General features: G+C 44.7%; 1 protein-coding gene across 2 annotated transcripts in view; it reads right to left on the reverse strand.

The window, feature by feature from the left end:
• Window positions 1-20,847, reverse strand: part of MGAT5 (alpha-1,6-mannosylglycoprotein 6-beta-N-acetylglucosaminyltransferase) — a 398,458-nt gene that overhangs the window by 333,106 nt on the left and 44,505 nt on the right. For both annotated transcript variants that reach the window (XM_027562025.1, XM_027562023.1), the window contains exon 2: window positions 5,439-5,488. The gene's annotated coding sequence lies outside the window, so the exon portion shown is untranslated. The remainder of the gene's footprint in view (window positions 1-5,438; window positions 5,489-20,847) is intronic.

The raw sequence follows: 20,847 nt of genomic DNA on the forward strand, positions 1-20,847 counted from the left end.
ATGTTCTCCATAGTGGCTATACCAATTTACATTTCCACAGCAGTATAAGAAGGTTCCCTTTTCTCCAAACCCTCTAAACGACTTTTTAAAAGGGGTTATTTCCCCATCTCCACCAGCCTAAAACTGTGAACGAGGGAAAAAAGCAAACTGGCACTGGGGGCAAAATGACTATCCACATTGAAACACACACAGGCACACACACACACAAGGTCCTTCTGTTACAGAAGGTCTTGAATGCATGGATGTGTCCTTTTCAAATGAGCTGGGCAGACACCTGGTCAAAGTGGCCATGGGGGTACATGAAATAATCCCCAGCATGTCCCTTCCAGACAGATCTCCAAAGGGAGAACCATCTGAGTGAGGGTCACAGGAATAAGCACTGTTCCTGGTTCCCCAGCTCCTGTTAGGGAGAACTGTGCCCTGCAGACCAACAACGCTTTTACTGTGTAGTAAAAAAAAAACAACAGGATTCAGAGAGGTCAGGGGGGGCCTTTCAGCAGAAACAAAGCTAAGACCCCCATCTCCCAGGTCAATGCTACTCCAAGCGGGGTGGGGGGCGCATCCACAGAGCAGGGCCAGTCCACAAAGAGTTTCTGGTCTCTGAAGTACCAAAACCGAGGGTAAGTGTTAACTTTTACAGCCAGCGGACAGGGTAATTTTATGTCTTTGAATCTCATAATAAAATTGAAGGCTTGTATTTTAGACTTCTTTTTTTATTTCACTTTTCTAGTAATTTATTTTTATGGTAACAGTCTGTGATGGTTTAGAATTTTAAAAGCTGGTTCTGTTTCTGTCGGTACCCAGAGTCCCCAGACTCTTCTACCAAGATCACTGCACCCTCTCCCCCAATCCTTCCTACCTCAGGCTCACCCAGGGTCTCCTCCACCCACCCTTCACCCTTCCTTTCCAGGAGGTGCCTCCCCTTAGACAGGTGAACTTTCCCGGAGCCCCTCCAATGAATGCACTGTGGATACCAATTCCTGTGAGCCATCCTGAGCTCAGGCCAAAAGGAAGTCAAGTGATTAATCAGTCCTCCATCCACACAGCTACAATAACACAGGACTCTGGTCCCAGAAAGGCTTCCCTGGTGGCTCAGTGGTAAAGAATCCATCTGCAATGCAGGAGACCTGGGTTTGATCCCTGGGTCGGGAAGATTCCCTGAAGGAGGATATGGCAACCCTCTCCAGTAGTCTTGCCTGGAGAATCCCATGGACAGAAGAGTCTGGCGGGCTACAGTCCATGGGGTCACGAAGAGTCAGACACGACTTAGCAGTTAAACAACAATGACAACAACTAGTCCCAGAAAGCAGTCACGGTACAAGAAGAAAGGACTGGAAACCTGTCAGTAGCTGTTACCCACATTAATTAACCCAAGAGAGAACCTCAGCATGCCTGACAGATGATGTCTATTCATCATCTCAACCTGGGATGAAAAGTGAAGGAGACTTTGCCTCTCTCCTCCAGGGAGATGGGGATACACGGAGAGATCCCACACTGGCTTGGACAGAAAGGAGAGATTATTTACAGAGTGAGTCATGTGTGTGAGTGAGTGTGTATGAGTGCGTGAGTGTGCACAAGTGTGTGCGTGCGTGAGTATGCACACATAAGAGCGAGTGTGCATATCAGAGACAGTGTGTCTATGTGTGTGGCATCAGGTATGATGAAGTATTATGGGAAGGGAAGGGGATGTGGAGACCACATTAGCTCTGCCCAACAGGACCCACTGAACAACACCTTACAAGGAAGCCCGAGCTAGTGGGGAGGAGGACCTGGAGAGAACGATTTAAACACATACATCTCCTTGAAAATGAATGCAGAGAAAACCAGACAAATGGCAATGATGGCCATGACCTAGCAGAAGGAACAAAAGAAACCCCAGGAAACAGCAGAGTCAGACAGCACCACCCGTTCCCAGAGTATGGACACTATGCGGGGCTCAGTGTCTATCTCGGTTCCAGGGAGACCACACTGTTTCAGAATTTCCAGAGACAAAAGGATAGTAATTTTAATTTTAATTTTCAGCACCTCTCAGTTATTAAGACATGTGTCAACCATGGATCAGAAAGGCAGGGAGTCAAGGGGGATGTAAATGAGCGAGTGTTCTGCTAAGTTGCTGCACTTTTATGGGTATTAGAAATTTAAAAAATTTTTTTTCAAGTAAACCAGAGAACAGATGCATGACACTGTTTTGAAACTTCTTGCCATGAACAGGGAGCTCTGATTAGAGCCTGTCCAAACTGGGCATGCCTTGGGAAGACAACTGCTCTGCTGTTCCCTGTCTGGTCCAGGGACAAGACAAGGGGTGGCCCCTGCCTTGACCTCCGCCCTGCACCCCCACCTTTCCCTGAGGCCAGCATTGCTAACCCAATGTGGTTGTTATCAATGGGCAGCAGCTCTCTAGATACAACATAGGCACCTCATGGGCTTTGACAAGGAGGACTGAGATGGAGTTCCCATGCACGCCACAGGCAGAGGGCCAGGGAGGTGACAACCACCCTCAGCTGCTTTTCTTCCCAAAGCCTGTGGCCACCATCAAGCTGGCTCAACAGCCTGTCCTGCCTCACTCCAGGCAGGCCACACACTGGACTCAGCTGCCTAGCATATGGCCGAAGTCAAGCACCGACATTTCCTATGACAACACTCATGTCCCAGGAACCACAGAAAGAAATCTGAGCACAAAGAGTGAAGGCTGTTTCATTTTAATTGCACCCCAGGCACGCCATCTAAGCACCCCCCTTTCTGTTACACCTCTTCCAGGATTACTCATCTTTGACGCCAACAGGAAAACATCATGAACTTGAAACCCCATCATCTGGATTTGTGGATGATTGTACTTCAGTGCCTGCACTAGCAGGATACAAATAAAATGAAACCAAACTTTTCTACCTAAGACCTGTTTCTCTCTGACATTTGTTGTTTCAGCTCATCCTGAAGCCACATGCCAGGATCTTCACTCCCCACCAGTGATGTGAAGGGAGTAAGGCCAGTCCTCCTGCTTAAGAAATTTACGGTTTACACAGAGCCACAATGAATACAGCGCCTTCCGCTGCCCTCCCGCATCTCCTCCGCTTTCTTTTGCAATGTGTTCATGTGATCTACTGGGGTGGCTATGGTTTTAATTTGTATTTTTTTATCATCAACACTGCATCTTTCAGACATCCCTGGTGGTCCAGCGGTTAGGAGTCCTCCTGTCGATGCAGGGGACACAGGTTCCATCCCAGCCCAGGAAGATTCCACATGCTGCAGAGCAACTGAGTCTATTCGTCACAACTGTTGAGCCCGCGCTCCACAAGAGAAGCCACTGTAATGAGAAGCCTGCGCCGCAACTAGAGAAGGCCTGCACACAGCAACAGTGACCCAGCACAGTCACAAATAAATACATTTAAAACAAAACACGACATCTTTCTCTTCCAGTCCTATCTCCAGAAACAAAATGGAGAAGATTTTCTTTGAGAAATTAAGGCATAAAAAAACAGGTGTGGGATCTACCAACCTATTTGAGAAACACCCTTTTTTTTTTCCCCTACACGCATTTCTTACCACAGACTCCACGGCAGAGCTCAAGAGTCATTTGTTTGCAGAAGCCAACCACCTCCCTGATCTAAACTAACAGTTTAGATCATACATAAACCCAAGCAGAAAGCTGGGACATCTTTTTCCCAGCTGAGTCAGAAGAGAGATGATGGGTTTACAAACTGGCCAGGGGACAAAGGTAACTGCTTCTTCCACCTTCAGGAAGACCCAACCATTGCCCAAGCCCTGGGCGTTGTCGAAGTGTGGAGAGTGTGCTTTCTATCCTGAACGCTATTTAAAGGATGATAAGAAACGCAAACTCATCTGTGATATGGCTTTCAAGTTATAAATGTCAATGACAGCCAGTCTGCTGCGTTGGGAACTCCTCCAACAGGTTGACAACGGCCCAATTCCACGGCTCTGGAGGAGGCCGACAGACAGCTGCTCTTTCAGCAGTTATTTCGAAAGGAGCCAAGAGGCCCTTCCAAAGGCAGCTAGGTGCTGGCACACTGAAGGGGGAAGGTGATGCCATTCCTGGTGGCAGACAGGCACAGCCCAGGAGTGCCACGAGATGCCGACATGTCTGCCTGCTCCATGGAGACTGTTAACCCAACAGAGTACAGGGGGCAAAAGATACCACAGGAGAGCCAGAAAGATGCGTATCCTTCCCAGAGCACAGGCCACAGGACCTGGGTACCAGGGACCACAGACCCAGTCCTGAGTCTTCACCATGTCAGCCTGCTATGCCCCCAGCTGCCACACTTGGCAACTCTTGAAGGGCAGTGAACGAACTTCCCTATCTGTCAACACTACACTAGTTTCAGACAGACCCTGGAAGACAGATGGTTTAACTAAACCAATCTCTGAAATGAAGCTCATTCCCTTTAAGTCATGTGTGTGATGTGGGGGTGGGGAGGGTGTGTAAGATGGATTAAATATGCTTGTTCCATCTCAGACAAAATCCCATATCTTTAGAGATGCAAAATCTTTTTGAGGTTCTGAAGGAGACACTTCTTATTTTCTCTGGTTTCTCCCAGCGGGACAAACTCTCAAGGTGACAGGGAGAAGCCTCTGATAAAAGTCACGCGGTCACATGATTTGAGTTCTAACTAAGGCTTTTATTCACAGACATTCATCTGCTTGTCAGCTGCTGGGGTAGTTTTTCTTCTGTGATGTTGTTAAGGACAAAATTTGTTCAAAGACCACACACATGAAAGAAACACCAATTATGAATGCTTAATGTTTCATTCTGCTGGCCCCATAACCTCAACACCCAAATCTATCAGCCTGTAAAATCCAAAAATTCTGCTCCCAAGTTGAAAGTCTGATTTACCAAGGTGACTCTCAAAGGTAGCTTAGATCATGGTTTTAAGCACTCAGGACTATTCGTACTAGAACAGGAGCGTACTTAGCAAATTGCTTCCTCCATAAAATACGTTTGTAACTGGGGCTAAGGAAAATATACTCTTTTACAACATTCTTTGATACGGACACAGTTCAGAGATCATGCAGTCATCATGAGTCACACTCTCCAGTTCATTGGCTTTGTTATGTTCACACCACGATCCTCTGTGTCTGAAGGGGTCTGCACTTCTATCTAAGAGTATCTGGCCAAGATTCAGTTCGATACAATTATGTTTGATAACGACTGAATACAGTAATAGATGGCCTTCTGCTCCAGTCACTTTACTAATTCGAAGCAGATAAAACATCCTTGCCCAATTAACCCAAATGATAAATTTCACCAGGTCTTAACCAGATAGCCAGAAACGTACATGCCCTTGGGACTGAGTCGCACTAGAAGAGTGATCCCCTGGCCTTTTGGGTCTTGATGGTTCCAAATGCTCTGACTCAAGTACTCAGTCCTCTCCCTAAGGGCAAATATCCCAGTCTGTGCTTAAATATCTGTTTATCATAGTACTTACATGGCCTGATGGCTCTGCCTCCAAAGTCCACGTTAGAACAGTAATCACTCCTGCAATCACAAAGACAAAGACATCTTTAAGTTTCTCCTCTTTATGGACTTGAGCCACTGCAAACAGACAGGCTGACAAAGCGCTTCTACGAACTATGCCTCACATTTTGGAACCCAACTGCCTTTTAAGATAAACACCTAAAAATAGCTAGATGAGAATTCCCTATCACTCCAACACCCAGAGGCATATCTCTAAAAAATTACATTATCTCACTTGTTAGGATCCAAATCCATCCATTATTAGTTCAGCAGGAATAAGGCTCCATTTGGCAAAGATGGAGCATCTCCACAAAACCACTCTCTTGTTCTAAGTCTCAGGAGGCATTAAACCAAAGCTTTTACCAGTCCTAATGCTTTCCGGACTGGACTACATTAATTCATACACACAGTCTCAAGTATATGCATACACACAATTTTAAAAATACATAGCTCAGTGACAAAAAAACCAAGGAGTTTGCAGTACATGATAAAGCCAATTGAATGACAAGCCTGTTCATTTAAATATAACATTACTTGCAGCTGCTTCACCTTGAAAAAGCAAACCAGAAGAGCCGTAAAAAGCCATTTTAGAAATATATCTACTATGTGCTTGTGATATCACTAATATTTTTCCTAAATAACACTCCTTTTCAGTAAAAGGGGGAAAACAGTCCTTTTACAGATAACATACAGTGTGTTTCTGATATTCATGGAATTTATCAGCAGATAATTATAAAACTGAGAGCTCAGTAGAGAGAGGGAAGGAGGGAGAGAAAATAAGGACCATACTGCACAGATCCACCTGCAAGCTGACTATCCAGAAGTTTTTTAAAACTAGCCAACAGGTCTACCTCTTCCATAAGCCCCTCATGGAAGAACATGTACCATCTTCTGCTGAAAAACATTTGATAAAGTTTTGCTTTTTATTTCCAAATATGGTCTGCAACATATAACTTCCCTTCACAGTACTAACATTTTTGTGTGTGTCAACAATCTCTGAACAATAGCAGAGGGCTGTGCACTGGGGCAACTTATAAGAGCAGATTCAATCTATCACCATTCCAAAACCATGATTTCCATGAAACAGTCTGGCCTCAAATGTTTGCTAAGGAAGGGTAGAAGGCTGGAAGGGTACCAAATTAATGCCAGTGATCACATGACCCTTTTAATACCAGCTATTATCTGAGATAGCTTTGAGGTGAAGGAATGGGTTGTGAAACTGGGTTATCATGATACAGGAAAAGCTACTATCTCCTGTAAGCAGCACCAAGATATATTTAGAGAAAACAATCCTAAGCACCTTCATCAACATTAAAAATACATTCTTTTGTAGTGGTATCAGCTAACAAAATGAACACCTCTGTGGCTCCGACCTGAATAATATCAACTTACTTTCAGTGCTCTTTTCTGTATGTTTTCATAAACATCTAATTTGTTGTATTACATGGTAGTCTGCCTTTGGATAGTGTGATCCAGTGCACAGGCTGTGGTGGCTAATGAATCATACAGTAGTGAGACTGGTATGATTCATAAGTCAAAATGCTCATCATGTGCCAAAAGGGAAAAAAAGTTCATTATCTTTTACCTCCCCCAATGCTTTCAAATCTGGATTTTTTTATTCTTTCATAATACTCATACTAATAAAGAACTCAATCTTGACTTCACCTTAAAAATCAGGCAAACTACTCCCTGAGTCATATGAAAATATACATTAGTAAAATTCATGGTCACCAAGAAGCCCAAAGGCCATTCATTTTTATCCTCAGCAAAACTTTAAAGTTCAGCTAATCTTAAATATCATTTCCTACAGAACCACGTATATAATATTAATGAAAGTTTAGAACTATTTTTAGCTGTGTTTATAGGTAAATGTCTTAGATAAATGTTCTCCATCCCCATTTTCCAAACAGCACCACTCCATAGCTTTCATCAAGATTTTACCCAAAAGTATCTTTTCTGTAAGTTCCCTCAATCTCATCTTGGGTGTATGCTTTGATTTCCCACCTTAATTAAACCTAACTGTGAAAACACTTGTAAATAGATTCTTCAGGCAAGAATACTGGAATAGATATCAGTTCCCTTCTTCAGGGAATCTTCCTGACCCAGGGATTGAACCCGGGTCTCCTACATTGCAGGTGGTTTCTCTACCGTCTGAGCCACCAGGGAAACCCGAAATAGAGATCATGGGAGTGCAACTCAATCTAAAAAGAATAAGACGGCAATCATTGGGGATGGACAGTGAAAGAGTAGTTAGGAAAAACTGGAGCATCATTTTCAGACATTTACCCCTCTCAATCTATAATTTGGATAAAATATATTATGGGTGACCCACAAACAAAATAACCTGCTTGATGAGTTCTGCCCTCTAGACTGGCATTCTATTAGAAATCTGCATCTGAGTATCTTGCCTATCGCCCCTTCCCCAGTCAAAGCATCTTGAAAGGGGAGCCATGATAAATCCAGCTTGTTGAAGGACCACCTCTGCAGTATCTACTCTGCATATGATGACACAGGATGACAGAGGCCAATTCCAGGCATGTGGATCTCACACCTCCCTGTCCCTAATGCCTTTCAACACTGTCATCTGTCAGGTTGATCCCTTTTCAGTTTTACACTCACGAGTCCCTCTTCTTATTTCCTATGGACAGTACCTCTCCAAATGGAGAATCTCAGAATCTTGATGTAACCTCAGATACAACTCCAAGCAGACTTTCCCTCCCCACTTTTCCACAGTCTAAGCAAAGGTGACTCACTGAGAGCACCAAAGCTGTCCGGTATATAGATTCATGTGAGCAAACAGTTCAAGGGAGCCTACTGCTCTGCCGAAAATATTTTCATGCCTAGAACAAAGATTTTCAATGATGAGACCACTGAATGGTACACATTAGAAACAAATCATGACCATCACTATACGCCTTACTTTTTTAAATTTTTTCACTTCCTTAAAGAAGTTTTTAAAATTGAAATGTACCACTTCATGTTAGTTTCAGGTGTACAGCACAGCAATTCAGTTCATGCATATGTATATACACAATATACACTTCTTCAAATTTTCTTCCCTTACAGGTTATTACAAAATATTGAGTATAATTCCCTATTGTTTTAAGTCATTCAATCTCCCCTAAAGAACATCAGACAGTCACAGAGGAAAGAAGTCCCATAATGACAATCCTGGCATCATATGGCTTTCACCTTGGGTTGGGCAGACTGACTAAATGTACTGCAAGTGCAATGCCGCCTAGTAACAAAGATCTAGAGAAGACCTTGACAACAGAACTTGCATAATCTTGACCTTTGTTTGGTTTTGTCTAATCAAGGCTCCACAGAGAGCTCCCCAAAGTAAACTCCAATCTAAATCTGCCCCCCAAGGCTCCCACTGTGGACACAAACGCAAGGCTCAATCTCACAACCAAAGGCTCTATCTTCTTGGGTCTGAGGAAGAGGCAACCTCAATGTCTCTGTCAGAAATGATGGGGAGACTCACGGACTATCACAGACAAAAAGCGCAGCTGCCACATCAGAGGGGCAGCAAATCCTCTACAAATGTTAGTAATTATTACTATTGTGTTGTTACTGCTATCAGAGGATAATAAACTAATAGGATAATAAAAGGGCAGTTCTAGAACCAGTCAGAAGTCTGGAAGCACAGCCTGGTGGTGCCCAATGTGTTACATCTTCATTTTGCTAACAGCTATTTTGGCAGGTGGTGGCTCAGGAATAAAGAATCGATGCAGGAATGCAATGCAGGAAATACAGGTTCAATCTGTGGGTCAGGAAGATCCCCTGGAGAAGGAAATGGCAATCCACTCCATCATTCTTGCCTGGGAAATCCCATGGACAGAGGAGCCTGGCGGGCTATACTTCATGGGTTTGCAAAGAGTCAGACACAACTTAACGACCACATCACCGCCATTTTATCAGGCAGGTGTGACAATTACAATGATTCAGTGGCTTGGACCCTGGAATACCCTTACTTAGCAAGACTGTTACCCTGTAGATGGTTCCCAGGTAAAGTGCTTGATTTACAAATTAGCAAAAAATATTCAAATCTTGCAACGTTTCAATTCATCACTAACTTGAATTAGAGAGAGAATACTTGTAGCCAAAAAAGTTTATCCAAGATTTTATCAAGACAGGATGACAGCAGGTCAGGGGACCACTTATGTAGACTTGCAACTATTTTTAACATTGACAGTGTCACAAAAAGCAGATCCCCTTTACAAAACTTGTACATAATCCCAAACAAAACTTGCTATTTTCATAAAAATTATTTTAAGAGGCACAAGGGAAATTCATCTTAAAATTCTGTTTTTGGAACCATCCCCACATTACACCTGTTTCTCTCCCACAGCCCAACAGTTCTCAATGTATAGGCCCAGATCCAGAAACACCAACATCATCTGGGAAGTTGGGGATGCAAAATCTCCGACCTGGCCACCACACACCTACCGAATCAGAAATTCAACTGGGACGCAGCAATCTGTGTGTACAAGCCCCCCAGGAGATGGTGATGTACCCTCAAGTCCAAGAAGTGCTGACACTACGCTGTTCACATGTGGCTGGGGACACCACTTCAGGCAGCTCTTTTCCCTAAAAGACGATCTGGCATTTTTCTGTGCCTTAAAAACCCGCTATAAGATGATGTCAACTGTTCCCTTCTATTTTTAATTCCTCATGATGAGGCTGAAGATGATTCATTCGGCACCTTATGTGATCACTTAAATAGTAAGGCTCCCTGTCTCCCACCCCTAATGGAAGGTGACTGCTGCCTGTTAGCGCTGATGTAATTACAAGAACGATTCAGCAACAAAAGCCTGTCCTTTATCAACCTCAGTGAAAGCTGTAATAGAGAGTTATAATTATAATGCTCCATTCTTTTCCATAATGTGTTCATAATAATGTATCCTTTGAAACTGATCATACCACATGTCATAACAAGGAAACACACAACCCGGGATCAAATTTAGTTTATTGTAAATAGAAATCAAAACTGTAAGTGTTTGGGCAAATCCTTTCAACTGACAGGAAACAAGGATGCATTAACCATCTGGCTTGATCTCACTTATCTACATGGAATATGAAAAAAAGAAAGTTGACTTAAGGCTTTCCATGGGCCCTAAAGTGACCTCAATACTGAATGGTCTTATCACCAGACATCACCCATCATCTGATTATCAAAGCGGGAAGCATTAAGGGGCATTTCTGAAATAATAAATAATCCTTTTCTATACCTTTAATTTGTTGAAGTGTGTATTAATTCGAAGTTAATATCCTACCTGCTGTGAGGCCTCCTGATGGATTGTGACTACCGATGTTATTATTAATTTCCCTTTCCTTTTTGATTAATTTCACACTTAGGCTGGAGAAGAAAGGCGAGATTAATGATGTCTGGAAGACAATGTTTGGTTCTTGTAAGATACTAAATTAACTTCAAGTGTTCAAGTAAACAGAAAACCCAGATAAGGATATGATAATGGAATCATATCCCAAAGATGTCTGAGGTACCACGCAAACACCCACCCATAACCCAAGGGAGGGTGTGAGCCATGAACTCCAGTTAATACTCTTCTGGGATGTAAGGAGAATGAAAGCTGAAATTCTGAAGATCTCAATACACACTGATAAACTTGTGCCCCTACCAGTGACTGCAGCCATGCGTTTATTTATCATACTATAACTCTCGATTTTGCAAGGGTCCCTCTGTGTATTACTTAGCCTCTTCACACCCTTCTTGTCATCTCTCCAATCTCTCTAGGACAATCTCAGGATGTGAAGAGTCAGATCTCCTTCAGAGGATATACAGAAAAGGAGTATAAACTCAGTTGTGTGATGCACTTTAATAGTCAGGGAACTGTGTGTGTATATGCTAATCCTATTTCCAATAACAATGTCTACATTCTTTGAGAACCTTCTATGTGCCAAGACACTAGAAGCTTGACACCAGCATAAGTCATCTAACATAACAAAAGCTCTTGGAGGTACTATTGATATTATACACATTTTACAGATCAAGAAACAAAGGCTTAGAAACCTAAATATCTCGCATAGGTAGCCACCATTTTCATATTGATCTGTCAGGCTCCCAAGCCTGAAGTCTTCCATATCATACTGCTTCCCTGGGAGTGCAAAGAAAGAGAACACTTATACCTGCATGGACTTTATTCCAGATGACGTAGAAGCTACAGGCATGCCATTATCCTCTAAGAAACTTTCCTGCCTACTCTAGCTCCACTGACCCAAGTCTTCTTTGAAGTCTAAGATTAAAAAAAATTTTTTTTTATAATACAGCATAGTTGATTAACAATGATGTGTTAGTCACAGGTGTACAGCAAAGTGATTCAGTTACACCCATACAAATATCCATTCTTTTTCCATTTAGGTTAGTACAGAATATTAAGCCGGATTTCCTATGCTATACAACAGGTCCTTGTTGGTTATCAGTTTTAAATATAGCCATGTGTACATGTCAATCCCAAACTCTTCATCTATCTCTCCTCCTCCCACCCTTTCCTAGTGGTAACCATTAAGTTCATTCTCTAAGTCTGTAAGTGCTCCTGTTTTGTCAATAGTTTTTTTAACTTACAAAGTTCATTTGTATATATATTGTTTGTTGTATATGTATTGTGTATATATACATTTTTAGATTTCTGAAATCTAACATTTAAATAAAATTCAACAATCCTACACTATCTCTTAAACTTTCTCATGTCCATTAGAGTACCCTTATTTTAAGACATCTCCCATCACAAACAAGCCTGCTCAACTAAGACCTATATTCAAGTGCTAAACACAGCCAGCAGTCATCTCTGGCCACTGTCTAGATCAGGGTTCATCAATATAGTTGTCAGTTACTACATATGGCTATTTAAATTTTAATGACAAGTAAATAACAGTTAAAATTCAGTTCCTTAGCCACACTAGGCACATTTCAAGTGTTCCATAGCTTCACATGGCTAGTGGCTGTCACACTGTACAGCAGAGACACAGAACATCTCCATCACGGCAGAAAGTTCTACTAAACAGCACAGGGGTAGACTTATTTCAGGACAGCACTTTTTCATCTAACATCCTTCCAACACTGTGTAGGAGGACACAGCCTCTTCACAGAACTAATTAAGGGCTTCAGACCTATGAGTTTTCAGATGTCATCTTTTAAGGAATACCACTGAGAAGTTAGGTCACTTAGAAAACTTATAAATAAGGCAAGCAGACCTACCTCATAGCATAGAGAGTGTCAGAAACGAGAGGCGCTAAGAGACAATCATTATAAGGCGCTCCATTCAGGAATAACCGCTGTCATGGAACCACAGGTCACGATTCACCAGAACAACCACACAGACACTTGCACAACCACCCACACACGTTTCTCTAGGCTCGTCCTCACCAAAGCCCTCTCCAGTATTTCTCCTGGACAAGACAAGAGCCCTACATTTGGTCTTTTGTTTCTAATCACCAAGCAAGAAAATCATTTTTCAATCAGACTGGTATTTCCCACCAATCACTCTCAACTGCTTCATTAAAAGTTGGAGAATTAGTAATGAGACAAGCTTTTGGTTTCAGAGACAGTAGGCTCGAAAAGAGAGCCTCAGTCTCCTCAGTGACCCCTGTCCTGGAAGTAGTTACTTAAAAGATTTCCAAGAATTAAAAAATTCGAGAAACTCTGGGTATAGCTAACCTTTGGGGGAGGATCCCAAAATACAGTGTTCGTTACTGTTGGATTAGAACAGCCTTGGGTGGGACTCACTGAGTGACAAAGAGGCAAAGTCACGGGTCTGACCTTTGACTATTACAATCTGCAAATGCCCTGCACATGGCATTTCTTCTCTCCCTCCATTCTTCATTGCTTTCTCCTTCCTCCTCCCCCACTATCATCAGACCTCTAGGACTGAATGCCATGCCCAAGACAAGCCAACCTTCACGGCTGCTGACATTGGTCCAGAAAGTGGTAGATGGATGTCTGAATGCCACCTCCACTGCCAAGAAGGAGAGTTTTCTGAAGAAAATGCAAATCAAGTCATCCTCAGTTAGGAGGAGGTGATGATAAACTAACACGTCCCTTTCTTAGAGCCTATGAAAGTCATCTCTAAACTCCCAACTCAATCACAAGTAAGGCCGACTTCTGCCTCTCCTGTCGGCATTACTCACCTTTGCTTAAGGAGCACAGCCCACTGAATCACTAACTCTAAGGAGAGGCCCAGCATTAACCCTTTCCTCCCCAGTAGCTCACAACAGCATTCTCACCTGGAGGACCTTTCTCCAGCCTCATCCGTCCACCTCCCAATCCATTCCTGACCACCTGCCTGATGAACCTTGGGAAGAACCTCCTAGGCCAGGCCATTCCACGTCAATAAGATAGCCCAAGTGCCACCATCTCGAAGATCAAAACTTAGCCTCTAAGGTTCTCCTGAATTAGGATGGATGGCTCTGCTCAAGCCAACTTGTCTACTTTTTCTCCTTCTTGCCTTCAGGTCTTCCCCGCCCCCAATACAACCAACTTACCCTCCATAAACATCTGCTCTGGGGAACTCTCACAGGCCCTGAAATGCCCATCACCTCCCATGTGTGGTAAGACCTATAACCAGTCAGCTCCTCAAGAACAGGGCGTGTCCTACACTTTCCCAGTATTTTTGCATAGAATTTCAGACCCAGACTCTTACACACAAATTGATGCTCTGCAAGTATTTGATAATCACTGAAAATAGCTTCTGTCCATGCTTATAAATCCATCATTTCAACAGTGGATTTTCAGACCACTAAGACCCCTTCCATATCCAGTTTGCTCGCTGTGAGCCTAAGGAGGCTCTGGACTCTGTGTTGTGATTCCCACTCCACCATCTTCCAGGAAATGCACTTAACACCTCGGAGTCTCAGCATCCTGTTTTGTGAAACCAAGGCCCTAACAGTAGTAGTAGCTGTAATACCACCACCATCAACACCCCCCACCAGCTGTGGGCTAGAAACAATGGGAAAGCACTTAGCACAGGACTGAGCACACAGCAGGCATTCAGTAACTGTTACCTTTACCTCTTTCTCCTATTATTATTAAGTTTCCTTAAAGGGGCTTCCCTTGCGGCTCAGCTGGTAAAGAATCCGCCTGCAATGCGGCAAACCTGGGTTCAATCCCTGGGTTGGGGAGATCCCCTGGAGAAGGGAATGTCTACCCACTCCAGTATCCTGGCCTGAAGAATTCCATGGACTATATGGTCCACGGGGTCGCAAAGAGTCGGACACGACGGAGCGACTTTCATTCACTCACTTCTTTAAGGGGACACAGAACATAGTTGCTTTAACATGGTCCTGTAATAGCAACCTGTGTTCAGATCCCAACTCAGCTCAGATCCCAGCTGTAGGACCTTGGGGAAATTATTGCACTCAGCTTCAGAATCTTCAGCTGTAAAAGGGGTTAATAATCCACCTTAAAGGGCTAGTTTAAGAATAAGGAAATACACCTAAAGTTCCCAGTACTTAGTCAGCAATTCACTTCATGTCATTTACTAAACATGATTTTACTTCAGTCAAAACACAACTGAAAAGGGAAAAAAAAAGAAAAAATCCATGTAACCTCACATCCCTGTCACCCCACCCCCTTTGAGTCACAGTAACCCCATACACAAGACTCCGGGCAATCTGAAACTGAGCAGGACGCTGTGGGGGGCTCTCCTGGGTACAAGAGCCTTTCCCAGTGCCCTGTTTCTTCTTTGAGGGAAAAGCTGCGGCCTCCTGAGCTCCAAAAGGGCAAACAGCTACTACTGAGGGAGTGAGGGAATGCAGGAAATAAAGGAAAGGAAGTCAAACAACAGTCCAGGGCCTGATTCTGTGCCTCCTGGGGGACATGGGGAACAATCTGACAGGACTCTGAGCTCCTCTACAAGAACCAGCCTCCCACCCTCCCCGGTGGAAGGAAACGTTCAGGCTGAGCAAAAGCACACAGACCCCAGATTGGCTGGAACCAGAAGGCTGATGACTGAGACCCCTGGACCACCCCTCTGCTCCTCCCCACCAACCAATCAGAGGAGGATCATACACCCTACAGCCCTCACCCCAAATTCGGCCTGTGAAAACTCTGCCCCCAAAACTATCGAGGACTTCAGGTCTTTTGAGCACCAGCTGCCCGTTATCAACCTTTACTCCACTCCAAACAACCATGATTCGGTCTGTTTGGCCTCACTGTGTGTTGGGGACATGAACTCAGGTTTACCAAAAATTTCAGCTGCCAAGCCCCACCTCCGGGGACATCAGCTAGAGTCTTCACATAGTGAATGCCAGAATATTCCATTCAGAGCTGCAAGGAGACCCATTTCCTAAAGGCAAGTATCTGGGTTCTCACTTCCATCACTTTCCCATCTCCAAATATTCATATCTACTCAGATTTACACTGAAAACCAGCAAGGTCCTTCCTGAAAGGAAAATACACTAAGATAACACGCTACTTATCAAAAACAAACCTATAATTGAAGCCATTCTAACCAAACAAGAGCCCCATGTGCTAAGAGAGAAAAATCCACAGGTTTGCATATTCAAACAAGTGGTTGAAATGATACTACCCCAGAAAGGCAGCTCCCAGCCAGAATCACACTCCTATTGAAAAGAAACACTGCTCTTTCAGCTCAATTTGCAAGTTTCTGAAAACTCAGAGTGGGCAGTCAGAGCAAAGAGAAGCCTGGTGCACCCACTTTTGCCTTGTACGAAGCTCCGGAGTTCATGGCTTCCACCTCCTCCCAGCTCAAGGCCAGAGCCCAGAAGGCCCCAGTGCTGAATCCTTGGCTCAGGTTCCTCCAGGGCTGGGGGTGAGAGGAAGGGCAAGAAGCCAGCATTCCAGGGTGACAGTAGTGAGCAGGTAACCAGGTTCCCACCAGAAACATGTGTCTTCCCTGCAATGGTCTTACTCCCCAGAGATGAAAGATGACTTCCTTTACTTCCCCAAGCACCCACCCGGCCACCCCCTTGATGCCCGGGCTCCCTCAGGCTCACAGGCTCTTATCCCAGTCCCGTTCAGTCAGCTGGTACAAGGACAGTCATTCCCCCGATGCAGGCCAAGGAAGGCTTGCCGGCACCCAGGGCAAGGGAGCTGTGCTTCACAAAAGCCCAGGTCTCTAGAGCTGCGGACCCACCGACGGCCCCAGAACCCACTGAGCAGCTCTCTGCCGCACGCTTCCTCACCTCCTTTCACTACCACCTCCTCCTCCACGTGTTGTCAGGTTTTCCCCTCACCTGAATCTGCCTGGGGTTCGTAAGTGTTCCTCGTTAAACCTATTAAATTAGCTGGATGTTCCCAGCCTGAGGTTCACCGGAAGTAATCAGATACCATGGTAGAGCAGCAACAGGCATCACGCACTGCTCTCCAACCAGCCATGATCTCCATGACCAGTGACTTTTACAACCACCCTCCTGTTTGCAGATGAAGGAACAGAGGCTCAGAGACTGCAAATAACCAACCCCAAGTCACACAGCTGACAGGTGGCAGTGCCAGGACGTGAACCCAACTATCTAACCACAGAGCTCTCCCTTGTAACCTCTGGACCAGTCTCGTACCTTCCAGCCACTCTCCACCATCTGTCCTCTCACTGTCCTTTCACTGGAGGAACAGATGACCTCTTAATAAGCCCAACTCGCTATCATCAGGGGCTGCATGATGGGTGGAGCGGGCAGGGGGGACTGGCTGTGTCAACCCCCAGCTGCAGGCAACTCCTCATGAGCACCTCTCCTGAGCGACTCAGGCAAGCCAGACAGCGCTTTGCAGAAATGAACACTGGAGGCTTATGCTGCAGGCAGGGCTGCACTGCCCCTTCCCAGTCAAGCAAATGTCAGGCAAATGTGTCCAGTGACTTGTTGGGTGCAAATCAGCCTCATTCCTGGGAAACACCAGCGTGCAGAGCTCAGAAATCTGCATTTCACTCCCCACATGATTTTGATGCACCCAGGAACCCCTGGACTGCCCCCTCTTCCCCAGAGTGGTAGTTCTCAAGGCAGACTTGGGAAGGGAATGAGAGACACCCACCTCAGGAGCTATTAAAGAGATGTGCCATGACCCCCAACAAAAATAAAACCAAAGAAATAAACCAAGAAATCTGAAATCTTCCAGGGCATAAAGACTTAAGGTGGAAAGATGGGAGACAGTGAATGACTTCCTAGCTTTGTGGCCCAGGATAAAACACTCGTTGCCTTTTCTACTGAGCAACCTCATCATGCTTGAAAGGATGTAACATTCCCAAAGATTCATTTAGCAGGCTCATTGTAAAAATAGTGAAGAGAAGGGGGGAGGGGGGCGAGAGAGAGAAAGAGAGAGGGAGAGAGAAAGGAAAGAAAGACGAAGGAAGGAGAGATGCCTTTTACTTGTCACAGTGACAGGAATAACAGAGACACACACACACACACGGATTTAGACCAGCACTCACCAAAAGCAAAACAATGCAAGCTGCTGCTGCTGCTGCTAAGTCGCTTCAGTCCTGTCTGACTCTGTGCAACCCCATAGACGGCAGCCCACCAGGCTCCCCTGTCCCTGGGATTCTCCAGGCAAGAACACTGGAGTGGGTTGCCATTTCCTTCTCCAATGCATGAAAGTGAAAAGGGAAAGTGAAGTCACTCAGTCATGTCTGACTCTTAGCGACCCCATGGACTGCAGCCTACCAGGTTCCTCCACCCATGGGATTTTCCAGGCAAGAGTACTGGAGTGGGGTGCCATTGCCTTCTCCGAATGCAAGCTACACATGTATTTAAATAAATGTTCTAGTAGCCACATTGAAAAGTAAAAAGAAACAGGTGAAATTCATTTCAATGCCATTTATTTAACCCAATATAGCTAAAATATTATTGTAAAACATATAATCAGCATCTCAACATCATTAATGAAATCTACATTCTTTGCTTCGTACTAAGTCTCTAAATGTCAGTGTGTATTTACAGCATATCTCAGTTCAGATTAGCGGCACTTCAAGGGCTCAAACAGCTACATGTGGTCAGTGGCTGCCACATTCAAGAGTCTGAATTTAGACAGAGATGGTCAGCTAAAGGGGCTTCCCAGGTGGCTCAGTGGTAAAGAATTTGCCTGCTAATGCAGGAGATACAGGTTCTATCCCTGGGTCTGGAAGATCCCCTGGAGAAGGAAATGGCAACCTGCTCCAGTATTATTGCCTGTGAGATCCTATGGACAGAGGAGCCTGGCAGGCTATAGTCCATGGGTCACAAAAGAGTTGGACACGACTGAGTGATTAAGCATGCACACACAGGCAGGTAAAGAGGAAAAAGAAGGGGTGAAAATAAAGCCTTGAACAAAGAACAAAGGGAGTATGGCACCCAGTAACATCCATGACCCACAGTCAGTGTTTGTAAGGGGTGAGATGTAATTACCTTCAGACTCAACAGTTAGTACGTTAGCACAGTTGCTAACCAAGGGAAAGCTGGTGTCACCTTTTGGGTGCCCAAAGCACCAAGCCCAAAACTGAAGAATCAAAGTCCGTTACCTCAGTAACATGGCACCCAGTTGCACATCACACACACCTGCTAGACTTCGAACCTCAATGTGAACTCTCCCTCACATAGAGCTCAGGCCTCCAAGGGAAGTAGCTGACAGCTGCCCTCTCAAGTCCTATGGGCACAAGCTCCACCCAAGGAAATCAAACAGCAGGGCCCTCCCATCTACAGGCTGTAAAGGGGAAGAAGAGCACAGGCAGATGAAGAAAGGAGAAGATGACTTAGCACTTGCGGTGGGCAAAGTATCGGCCCATGATCATGTCCTTGTCCCAACTGTGAGAACTTGGCAATGTTGCTTTACATGCTTTACATTTGCTGATATGATGCAGTTAAGGATCTTGAGATGGGAAGACTAGCCTGGATTATTCAGATGGGCCCAAGGTTGAGGGTTCAGGATGGGGAACACATGTATACTAATTAAATAATTTTCTATTAAAGAAAAAAAAAAAAAAAAGTGTTCTTATAAAACAGCAGCAGGAGAGTCAGAATCAGAGAGGTGTGGAATCCCAGAAGCAGAAGTCACAGTAACGTGATCACTTGTTTTCAAGATGGAGGGAGTGTCAAGATCCTCTAGAAGCTGGGCAAGTCCAGGAAACAGAGTCTCCCCTTCCAGAAATAATGCAATCCTGTTGACACCTTGATTTTAGCCAGGTGAAACCTCTACTGGTCTCCAGGACTCTAACGAATCAGTATTAAGTCACCAAGTTTGTATCAACTTGTTGCAGCAGCAGTAGAAAACTAGCATACCATCTGTCGAGTGGTCAGCTAGACACACACGTGGGTTATGCCCCTGCAGGGTGTCAGAAGTAGTAACTGCAGCTGTCCTTGTAGTGATGGTAATGGCCACCGTGTGTTGTTTAGGCACTAAGTTGTGTCCAACACTCTTCTGTGACTCCATGGATTGTAGCCTGCCAGGCTCCTCCGTCCATGGGATTTCCAAGGCAAGAATACTGCAGTGGGTTGCCACTTCCTTCTCCAGGGGATCTTCCTAACCCAGGGATTGAACCTGAGTTTCCTGCATTGGCAGGCGGACTCTTTACCACTGAGCCACCTGGGAAGCCCCCTATCATGTACTGAGGGCTAACTAAATCACAAGCACCCTAATTACTTCACCAACATTTAAAAAAAAAAAAACTTTTCATTTTGGAATAATTTTCAACTCACTGAAAAGTTTCAAAGATTGTACAGAGTCCCTGTATCTATCTGTTCACCCAGCTTCCTGAATATGCCAACCTCTTAGACAATCGTGAAACATTTGTCAAAACCAAAAAATTAACATCAGCACAACACCATTAACGAAACTACAGACTTGCCTTGGATTCCACCAATTGTCACAAATATTTTATCTCCCGAGAACCCTGTGAGGTGAGTACCATTCTAATCGCCATGTGATAAACGAGGATGCTAAGGCTTAATAAGATCCAGTCACTGACTCATGGTCGTAACAGTGAACACTAGCAAGGCCTTTCAACTTGATGCCACTGTTTGGCTTTTCAACTTGATCCCTATACCATAAGCTCTCCTGGATACCATCATTCCCGTTTGGAGAAGCAAGTTACCCAGAGGCTTGCTACTAGAAGCAGCAGCAAACCTGGGGGTGTCTGACTCCAAAGACAGTCCAGCAACCCCATCTCCCTCCTGGACACCGAGGGATGAGAAGCTGCCAGGGCCCATGAGAGCCTCCTGAAATCATGAAAATATGGTGGCTGTGATGGGAAAGGAGGGGATCAGGCCTCCAGACAAACCTACCTGTCTAGGGCCACTAGTTAACTATGATTCTCAGGCAGCAAATAGAAACCCAAGGGGCCCCCTAGAGAGTCCCTTACAAAGAGCTTTCTTAGAGGATTGGGCAGCAGAAGGAGCTGCCACCAATGACTCTCCTGAATCCAACTTCCATCAGACCTCCAGGA

This window comes from Bos indicus x Bos taurus, chromosome 2, assembly GCF_003369695.1.
Source record: "Bos indicus x Bos taurus breed Angus x Brahman F1 hybrid chromosome 2, Bos_hybrid_MaternalHap_v2.0, whole genome shotgun sequence".
Taxonomy (NCBI): Eukaryota; Metazoa; Chordata; class Mammalia; order Artiodactyla; family Bovidae; genus Bos; species Bos indicus x Bos taurus.